We start from the raw sequence: 9921 nt of genomic DNA on the forward strand, positions 1-9921 counted from the left end.
TTTTCTGCCAACATCTTTTCCCTTTCTTTTTTTGTTCAGTTTGTTATTCCTAGACAAATACGTGCTACATCTTTTGCCCAGCATCTAATATCTTCAAATTGAAGGAAATAAATATGAATAAATCATTAACACAGAAATAAATAAATATGAATACAGTTGCATGTGTTTAGCTCAAAGGAAGTATCTATTCTATTCAAGACCAAGAGTCCAGTATTCCTTTCACTGATGTGCATGTTAAACCCCTATTCAGGGGTTGGACTCTAAGGCTGCAGTTCGTGGCTGCTTAAGACTTATTGGCTTCAATGGAGTTTAAGCAACCTATGTGCAGGATTGTGGCCTTAGAGGGTGCAAAATGAGGTTGAAAAGAATGGTTTTTTAAAAAAAATAGCCCAATTTTTTTCCATTTCTTAAAGTCATCACTTTCACAGAGGTGGGGGAGGAAATATGTTTTCTCCAAATCTGAATAATGCATATAATTTTTTAAAAAATGAGCACAGACTTACCTAGAGAGATGTCAAAATGGCAATGCAGAGAGGAAAGACAGTCTTACCCAGCTTACCAAGCCCTAGGCTGAGGAAAACAAAAATAATGTCTAAGTCTAAGGGAAGGCTACTGCCCCCTTCCCTCCCATTTATGGGCAGCTAGGATGCTATATATAGAATCAATTTAGTTGCTCTCACAAACCAGTGATGTGTCTAATAAGGATTAAAACTATGATTTAAGTTAAATGAGCATTTAGAAGAGGCCATATTTTGGAAGCTTTTCAGTACGATTGTATAATCCTTAAACGTGAAAATTAATTGTTGACATACATTTAAAGTTTTTATTATTTATTATATGCAAAAAAAGGTAATAAGGAACAACTAAAGAAAAATGATTTTGTAAAAAATAAACACCCACTTAATAGCCAGCAGGTGGTTATTTTGCACAGATAATGGTTAAAAAGACCAACGAACAGTCATTAGGTTTTAAAATCTTTTTAGTGCCGACATGAGATCTTCCCTGGTGCCCTGAGCTGTAAATTGATCCTCCCCAAAGTCTCCTTAAGGGCTGCCTGGATTATAAAAAAACATTGTTGCCATATGTTAAGCCATATCATCTACGTTTAAAAAAAGCTTGTTAACATGGGAAGAAATCCATGCCAGCTCCAGCGCTGCTTCGTCCTGCCTCCTGGGTCAGCTGCCAGGCCTTCAGTATAGCTAACTTGCTTGAAGTCCCAAAGAGCGTCTGTCTGCTACACAAAACATCTTAGGAAATATATTTAAAAACTTGCATGCAACTCAGTTGGACTCAGAATAGATTCAATGAAATTAATGGACCCACCTTAGGCAAGTCCATTCATTTCAATAGAGTAGGACTATCGTGGGATACCATCCATAGTGCATGTAATGCACAACAACAAAAGATTGTGCAATTGGAAATGGATAAGTAAAGTAAAGAGCTATGTTGAATTAGCAAAGCTAACAGCTAACGTAAGAGAATTTAATGATGACTGTTCTTTTGAAGAACGGAAACCCTTTTCGGATTATTTAAAGAAATATTACAATATGAACACTCCATGACCAGGTTTTGAACTATGAGCGACAGAAAGAATTTGAGATTATTGTGTTATGATTATGATAAAAAAGGAATAAAGTTATGGTACAGTGAAGGGGGGATAAGAATAACATCACGGAAAATGGGTTGGGAATTCAAAAATAGAAAAGATTTTTTAAAATACATATGTATTGGAATTTTATGTGTAATTTTTGCAAAACACTACAGAAAAGAAAAAAAGATTGTGCAATTGAAGAAAGAAATAAAGAAAAACCCGGGAAACAGTGCCTACAATTGACATCCAATGGTGTCACTCAGCTAACTGAGAAGCTTCCATCAGTAGAAGAGAAGCAATTTTCTACTATTTCCCCAACACACACACACACACACACACACACACACACACACACACACACTGTTCTGGAAGGTCCCTCACCTATCTGGAACAGAGTTAGATGGAGTGGAGCCTTCAGTGGTGGCGGGGGGGGGGGGGTGAAGGAAATGGCTTTCTTCCCTGTTCCACAGATGGAAGCCTTACTGTCAACTGAACAACAACATTAGATACAATGCTCAGATTAGCCCCACTCATTTGAAAATGTACATCTGTGAAGCACAAGCTTAAAGCTGAAGTGCTAAACTGCTCTTCAGAATTGAGTCAGAGAGGTTTACTTCTGTGTAAACCTAGCTAGGTTTGGGCTGCAGACTCCCTTATTTAAGTCAATTGCAAGTCTTAAAAGTGCTTTGGCTGGACTGTGCCCAGGGATAGCTTGGCAGTGGAAAAGGGCAAAAATAAATGCACATTTAGCCTTTCACACTTGATTTCAAAGTAACAAGATACTATCATTTCAGAAGTAATACACGATGGTCCATAGACAGGTTAGAAGCAGCCATTAAGGATATAAATATCCTTTGTTTGTGGTATCTAGCATACAAGTAAACAAAATGATGCCCCCCTTGAAAATCAAAATGAATGCTCTATCCGATTACATCCTTGGATAGGTGTAATTTTGGGTCTGGCAATGCATGGCATTTTCTGAGACTTCTCACCCTTTTAGGATTGTGATAATGTGCCTTGCACTATGAACAACCACCACCAAGAGACACCAAATATGCGGGCACGCCATTTAATCGAGGCATGGAGCACATGATGCACAGCTGAGTGGTATCATCACAAGCAGCTTTGGGTGGAATCAAAGGTCATAACCCAAACAACAATACAATGCATGCAGCAGAGCTTCTGAAGCCTGCATACTGAAAGCTGTTTGCTTCCCTCCTAAACAAAAACAGGGGATCATTGGGAGAAATAATGACAGTGGTCCCTCAACCAAAGAAACAGCTTCTTTGGTCCCAGCCCAGAAAGTTCTGCACATCACTGTTTGCTCCTGAAAGCATAAGTGCATTACCATATATACTGTGAGCTCCCCCAACCCCCAGATGCCATGCGAGTTGGCCCAGGCAACTCTCATACAGCTTTTTCTCATGGTAGCAGCACTAGATTTAGGGTGGCATGGGTGGTTCCCCTGCACAGCACACCAAGTCAAGGAGATGCGAAATTGAGATCTATAATGGAGCAGATCCATTTTGGGGTGTCAAATGTTGGCTTCATACAGGCCGCCATACAGTGGTACCTTGGTTTTCAAACGTCTTGGTACTCAAACAACTTGGAACCCAAACACTGCAAACCCGGAAGTAAGGGTTCCAGTTTGCGAACTTTTTTCGGAAGCCGAACGTGCTCTGTTTTGAGTGTCACACTTTGTTTTGAGTGTTACGCTGACGATTTGAGTGCCACCTTTCCGTTTTGAGTGCCGCGCCTCCATTTTGAGTGTTACGCTGAGGTCTGTCTGTTTTTGCTATTTATTTTGCGCCTTTGTTTTTGCACCTCTTTTTGTTTTGTTTTTGTGACTGTGTGGAGCCCAGTTCAACTACTGATTGATTGATTGATTGATTGATTGATTGATTGAGTGACTGCAGTACATTGTTTATTGCCTTCTCGTTATATAGTAAAATTCAGGATAAACTGCTGTTTTAGGGGTTGTTTTTAAAAGTCTGGAACGGATTAATCCATTTTTCATTACTTTCTATGGGAAAGTGTGTCTTGGTTTTGGAACGCTTTGGTTTTGGAATGGGCTTCCAGAACGGATTAAGTTTGAGAACCAAGGTACCACTCTATTATGAAAGATTACCAAAGGCCACCCCTGATGGCAGCACAATAAAGAGTGTTAATATCATCATAGGGACACAAGAGAAGCCTACAGGATCATGCCAATGCCTCTCTAGTCCACATCCTTTTCTCACAGTGGTCTGTGGGAAGCCTGCAAGCGAGACCAGAGCACAAGAGTCCCCTCCTCTCCTGTGGTTTCCAGAAACTGGTATTCAGAAGCATTGCTTCCTCCAACTACGGATGCAGGACATAGCCATTGTGGCTTGCAGCCCTCCATAGCCTTGTCCTCTATGAATTTGTCTAACCTTCTTTTAAAGCCAACTAGATTGGTGACCATCTAGTCTAACTATACACTGCGTGAAAAAGTACTCTCTTTAATCACAAATGTCATCATGGTGAATCTGATGGTGACTGTTCAGATAAATATGAATATTCTTGCATTAGGGGACAGAGTAAAACATCTACTGATCATCACCAACACCGTATGTAAGCAGGATCAGACTTTCCAGCTCAATCCATATATGTCACTATTGCAGCACAGAAACCATTTCTCTGCAGTCTATTTTCATGTGGAGCTGAATTTCTATATAAAGGCATCACATGGTCAGCTAAATGATGTGATTTTAGGGGAGGAAAAGAGGGACGCAGGTGGTGCTGTTAAACCACAGAGCCTAGGATTTGCCGATCAGAAGGTTGGTGGTTCGAATCCCTGTGACGGGGTGAGCTCCCGTTGCTCGGTCCCTGCTCCTGCCCACCTAGCAGTTCGAAAGCACGTCAAAGTGCAAGTAGATAAATAGGTACCGCTTTGGCAGGAAGGTAAACGGTGTTTCTGTGCGCTGCTCTGGTTTGCCAGAAGCGGCTTAGTCATGCTCGCCACATGACCCGGAAGCTGTACGCCAGCTCCCTCGGCCAATAAAGCGAGATGAGCACCGCAAACCCAGAGTCGGTCACGACTGGACCTAATGGTCAGGGGTCTCTTTACCTTTACAGACTCGATGAAGAAAACAACTGCAAGTAGATAAATAGGTACCGCTTTGGCAGGAAGGTAAATGGTGTTTCTGTGCACTGCTCTGGTTTGCCAGAAGCGGCTTAGTCATGCTCGCCACATGACCCGGAAGCTGTACGCCGGCTCCCTCGGCCAATAAAGCGAGATGAGCACCGCAACCCCAGGTCACGACTGGACCTAATGGTCAGGGGTCCCTTTACCTGTACAGGCAAAAGATGAATGTTGGGTGAGAACTTAGCAAGGGAGAGAAATGATCTGATGTGGTGCACAAATGAGATCTCCCCTCTTTTTCCACATAGTCTTCATACACTATTTCCACCATGTTAGTCAGTTAAATATTCTATATATTGCCAGAAATAGAATAGGATCTGTGCCAGAAGAGCACTTTGAGACTTGAGGTAATTAAATAGCTTTCTGAATATTGGCTGTCAGTTGCCTGCTTAACTGACTATGAACCATATCTGCAAAACCACACCGGCTCTGTGGAGTGAAGAGGGAATTGGGAAAGAAAAAATAGTTTTGGTTTTGAAGAAAATCCATATGAAAATTAATACTTAAATATACATTTTAACTTAATATGTGCAGTGGAGGCACAGTGGAAGATCTGATCTGAAATCTCTGCCGCTGTGCGCACACCACCTCAAGCACCCCACAGCCTTGCCCTGATGTAACCAGCAGCAATGTGCAGCATTGAGAAGTCAGGTAAGCAACAGCGGTCTGCCTACATCACCCTGCCACCCGCTACTATAATAATATACCCTGCCCATCTGGCTGGGTTTCCCCAGCCACCCTGGGCAGTTCCCAACAGAATATTAAAAACATGATAAAACATCAAACATTTAAAACTTCCCTTCAGATGTCTTCTAAAAGTCAGATAGTTGTTTATTTCCTTGACATCTGATGGGAGGGCGTTCCACAGGGTGGGCACTGCTACCGAGAAGGCCCTCTGCCTGGTTCCCTGCAACCTCACTTCTCGCAGTGAGGGAACCATCAGAAGGCCCTCAGAGCTCGACCTCAGTGTCCGGGTTGAACAGTGGGGTGGAGACGCTCCTTCAGGTATACTGGGCCAAGGCCATTTGCTACTGGTGCACAGTGTGTATTTCTAAATATATTCCCCCCCTAAAGCATGCATTTCCATGCACATTTTGGTACCTTTTTATTTCTTTGAGCCAAGAACGGTACTGCAAAATTCAAAGGAGTCCAACACCCGAAGAATAATTGCATTACAATGCACACATTAGATTGGGAAGTTCAGATCAAGTCGGTTGACTTCAAAATGAGAACGGAGCACATTTAGTGCCGATGATGTTCTCTGAATCACTGATAATATATGCTCAAAGTAATTTTTCGATCAACAAGAGGGTAACTCATTGCGCAGCTTTAGCATATAGGCTGCCTGCCCTACATGATATAAGCTTTTATGGCTCGCTTTCAAGTACATAATGTTTTCCACAACCCATAGCAATGGGTTTGCTCTAGAAAAACAAGTTCATGCCCAAGAGTGTCTTAATGATTTCGTTTAGGTCAAAGCAACAGAGACATGTAAGGAACAGTATGCCTTGAAGCTCTGTCCTGCTCCAAGCTTCTAGATAGCTCACACTCTGCATTTCTCTTTTGGGTAGTACAGAATGTTCTCCCTCCAGTGTTGTTAGGTCAGCTTTATGTGTGTTGACATATTAGAGCAGCTTCTAAGGCAAGAAAATCAGGGTGACATAGGTCCTAGAATACAAAACATGTGAGGAAAGGCTGAAGCACCATTTTATTAAACTTGGTTTTAAAAGATTGTAGATTTTTCAATGCATATGTTTTAATTGTTGGTGCTGTTCTTTAAAAAAAATGGTTGTAAATTCAATGTGGCCTATGCCACAAATCTTTTTCCACAGATTTTTACCAGCAGTTACTGACTAGATATGGTCAACTGCCAAAAAAAACCAACAACAAACGTTAATTTCCTCCTCCCCTGAGTCAGTTCAAATACCTGAGTGCAAATTGCAGTCTATATTCATATCTGTTTACAACCACTAAGAAGAAGAAGAAGAAGAAGAAGAAGAAGAAGAAGAAGAAGAAGAAGAAGAAGAAGAAGAAGAAGAAGAAGAAGAAGAGGAGGAGGAGGAGTTTGGATTTGATATCCCGCCTTTCACTCCCCTTCAGGAGTCTCAAAGTGGCTAACATTCTCCTTTCCCTTCCTCCCCCACAACAAACACTCTGTGAGGTGAGTGGGGCTGAGAGACTTCAGAGAAGTGTGACTGGCCCAAGGTCACCCAGCAGCTGCATGTGGAGGAGCGGGGAATCGAACCCGGTTTCCCAGATTACGTGACTACCGCTCTTAACCACTACACCACACTGGCTCTCTAAGTGTGGTTGAAAGACAGGGCACTTTCCCCAAGGCTACCCAGTGTGTTTTGGGTCTGATCAGGGATTCAGTACCCAAACCCAACACTTCATTTAATGCATCATACTTACCTCGTTTCATATTTGCATCTCCATCCCTTTTAATACTTTGTACTCCAGTGAGGAAAAGAGTGATTTAATATCTACAGGCTGGGCACACCCTCCATCTGGACGGCAGGGTCGTCCCAGCCGTCTCTTCATATGAATGGCAGTGTGCCAATATTTTCAGAAAGGTCATTTCAGTCTCGGCCCTCCAACCCACAACAGCCAGTTCATGTGGCACATCTGAAAAGGCAATCACTTCATTCCCAGATGAAGGCAGAGTGGCAAGTTTACCCTTCTTCCATTCCTGAATGTAAAGAGAGGGTGATTATATAAATCAAGTCTGGTGGGTGTGCAGGGACAGACTGAGAAGTACTTGTAGGCCACTGCTCAGTGTCTAGTCATGAAAAGAAAACTCAGAAGTAAGTCTTGCTGAGGTCAGTGGAACATATTGTCAGGTATGTGAATGTACAGGTAAGGATGGGCAGGGGAGGGATGTGATTCAGTTCACATTTAAAGGCTAGCTTACTACACTTGTGGTCTCCAAAACAACAATACAGCCATCTTCCAAGAGTCACACTCTTTTGCAAAGAGGTTCGTCACCCGAGTAACGTGTTCAAAAATGCATGTATCAGGGTAAAATGTGTGTGAGTGTGCATTTACTATAGAAAACACCATACAAAAATGCATTCTATTAAGTGGAATTGCTTTACAAAAATGTGTATATTAGACAAAATTACAGACAAAAAAAATATGTTAGGAGTAACTCAGACTAAAATGCTAATAAATTTTCTTGAGAGCTTCCAATGGGCATCTGGTTGGCTACTATGGGAACAAGATGCAGAGCTAGATGGCCCATTGGCCTGATTTAGCAGGCTCCCTGCTTAGGGAGAAACAAAGGATGATGGGGAAGTCTGTGACTCCACTAAGCCCTAAAGTTGTCATCTTCTCTTTTTATTGGGAAGAAGTTATTATGCAATTTTTTTTCTATCACAAACCTACCTACATACCACATGCCAACTCCCAATATTGCCCTAACCTGGTTTAGCTTTCTTGGCCATAAATATTGCATTTGACTGTGTCTAAATGCTTTTTGAAACCCTTGGAAAGGCAGCAATTACATTTAATAAAAACAATATTTTCCCTCTCTTCAGCACAACCTATATCTGCCACCTGATTTCACAACTGGTTAAAGCTTTCAAATAACACTGATACTATATCAAAGCATATCTCAGTTCTGGCAATCTTTCCAATTTCTTTTCCCTTGCTTTCTTTTTTTCCCCCTCTTATGAACAAAAAGTGAAACAAGGTAGATAAAATAGAATCAGACTAGAATAGAACTTCAACTTGACCGGAGGTATTATTTACCAATTCAGAAGATTCAGCACTCTCTCTACAGAATTTGTTTTTATCATAAGCCATATTTCTTCTTATAGGAGGTGGGGTTTTTATTTCTCTTTTATTACTTCAACAAACGTTCATATTAACAGTGGCAAAGACTACCAGGTAATTTTTATTGGGGTTATTCAGCAGTGTGTGATTTGCTTCTGCACTATTCACTCACTTAAATTGGGTTATATTCTTAACGGAGAAGACTCACCCGAGTCCTGTGCTCAGTCACAACTGGAGTATTGTAGGCAGGGGCAGATGGTGCCCTGCAAATAACATAGCTTTTGGAGGAAAATGCACTGCATCAGAATGGAAACAGTGCTGTGTGTGACAAACACTGACCAGAATGGGAAACAATGTACTGTTCCATCAGTATCTGCAATCCCAAAAGTTCTACTGCTTTGACACAATTTCCCACTACCTTGCTTCAGCCTTGAAGCTCAATGGATAATACTAACAACTCTTTTATTATTATTATTATTATTATTATTATTATTATTATTATTAGACTTAAGAAAATTATACAGACAGCAAAACGAAGAAGCCTAAATTAACATTGCCTTCTACCGACAAGAAATAGTAATAACTATTACAATAATGAAAATACTAAAAATACATTTACTTCCCCTTTTGAACTTCTATTCTGGTTACAATATATTTATATTCTATAAGAATCTAATATATCCTTTGCTGTCCCATATATTATTTTATTTCCCAAATTCAACCTAACCCTCCCCTCCTCCCCACGGCTTCCCTTCGCCTGTATGAGATCTTCCCATCATAATATTTTTTTCTAGTTGCTTTAATAAAATAGAATAACATAAAAAGTGTTAAATTATAATTACTTCTTTTGTCCTTACATGCTTAACAATTGCCTATTATGAGTTCTGCTTTAACACCATATTTCTTCATGTATTCCCCTATGCATTCCCATTCTGTATAGAATTTTTGACTGGAGAGCCCCTGATTGATGCAGTCATTTTTGCCATCTCAGCAAACTCATAAATCTTAACTTGCCATTCTGTCATTTGTGGTACTTTTTCTGTTTTCCAATATTTTGCCATAAGGTTTTCCCAGTAGTGCTGTATGGAAGTGAGAGCTGGACCATAAAGAAGGCTGATCGCCGAAGAATTGATGCTTTTGAATTATGGTGCTGGAGGAGACTCTTGAGAGTCCCATAGACTGCAAGAAGATCAAACCTCTCCATTCTTAAGGAAATCAGCCCTGAGTGCTCACTGGAAGGACAGATCGTGAAGCTGAGGCTCCAATACTTTGGCCACCTCATGAGAAGAGAAGACTACCTGGAAAAGATGGAGGGCACAAGGAGAAGGGGACGACAGAGGATGAGATGGTTGGACAGTGTTCTTGAAGCTACTAACATGAGTTTGACCAAACT

General features: G+C 41.1%; 1 protein-coding gene across 1 annotated transcript in view; it reads right to left on the reverse strand.

The window, feature by feature from the left end:
- Positions 1-634, reverse strand: part of MYOM2 (myomesin 2) — an 81687-nt gene extending 81053 nt beyond the window's left edge. The window contains exon 1 of the mRNA XM_083495808.1: positions 504-634. The gene's annotated coding sequence lies outside the window, so the exon portion shown is untranslated. The remainder of the gene's footprint in view (positions 1-503) is intronic.
- Between the last annotated feature and the right edge of the window lie 9287 nt (positions 635-9921).

Source organism: Podarcis liolepis (genome assembly GCF_965112155.1).
Source record: "Podarcis liolepis genome assembly, chromosome: 3".
NCBI lineage: Eukaryota > Metazoa > Chordata > Lepidosauria > Squamata > Lacertidae > Podarcis > Podarcis liolepis.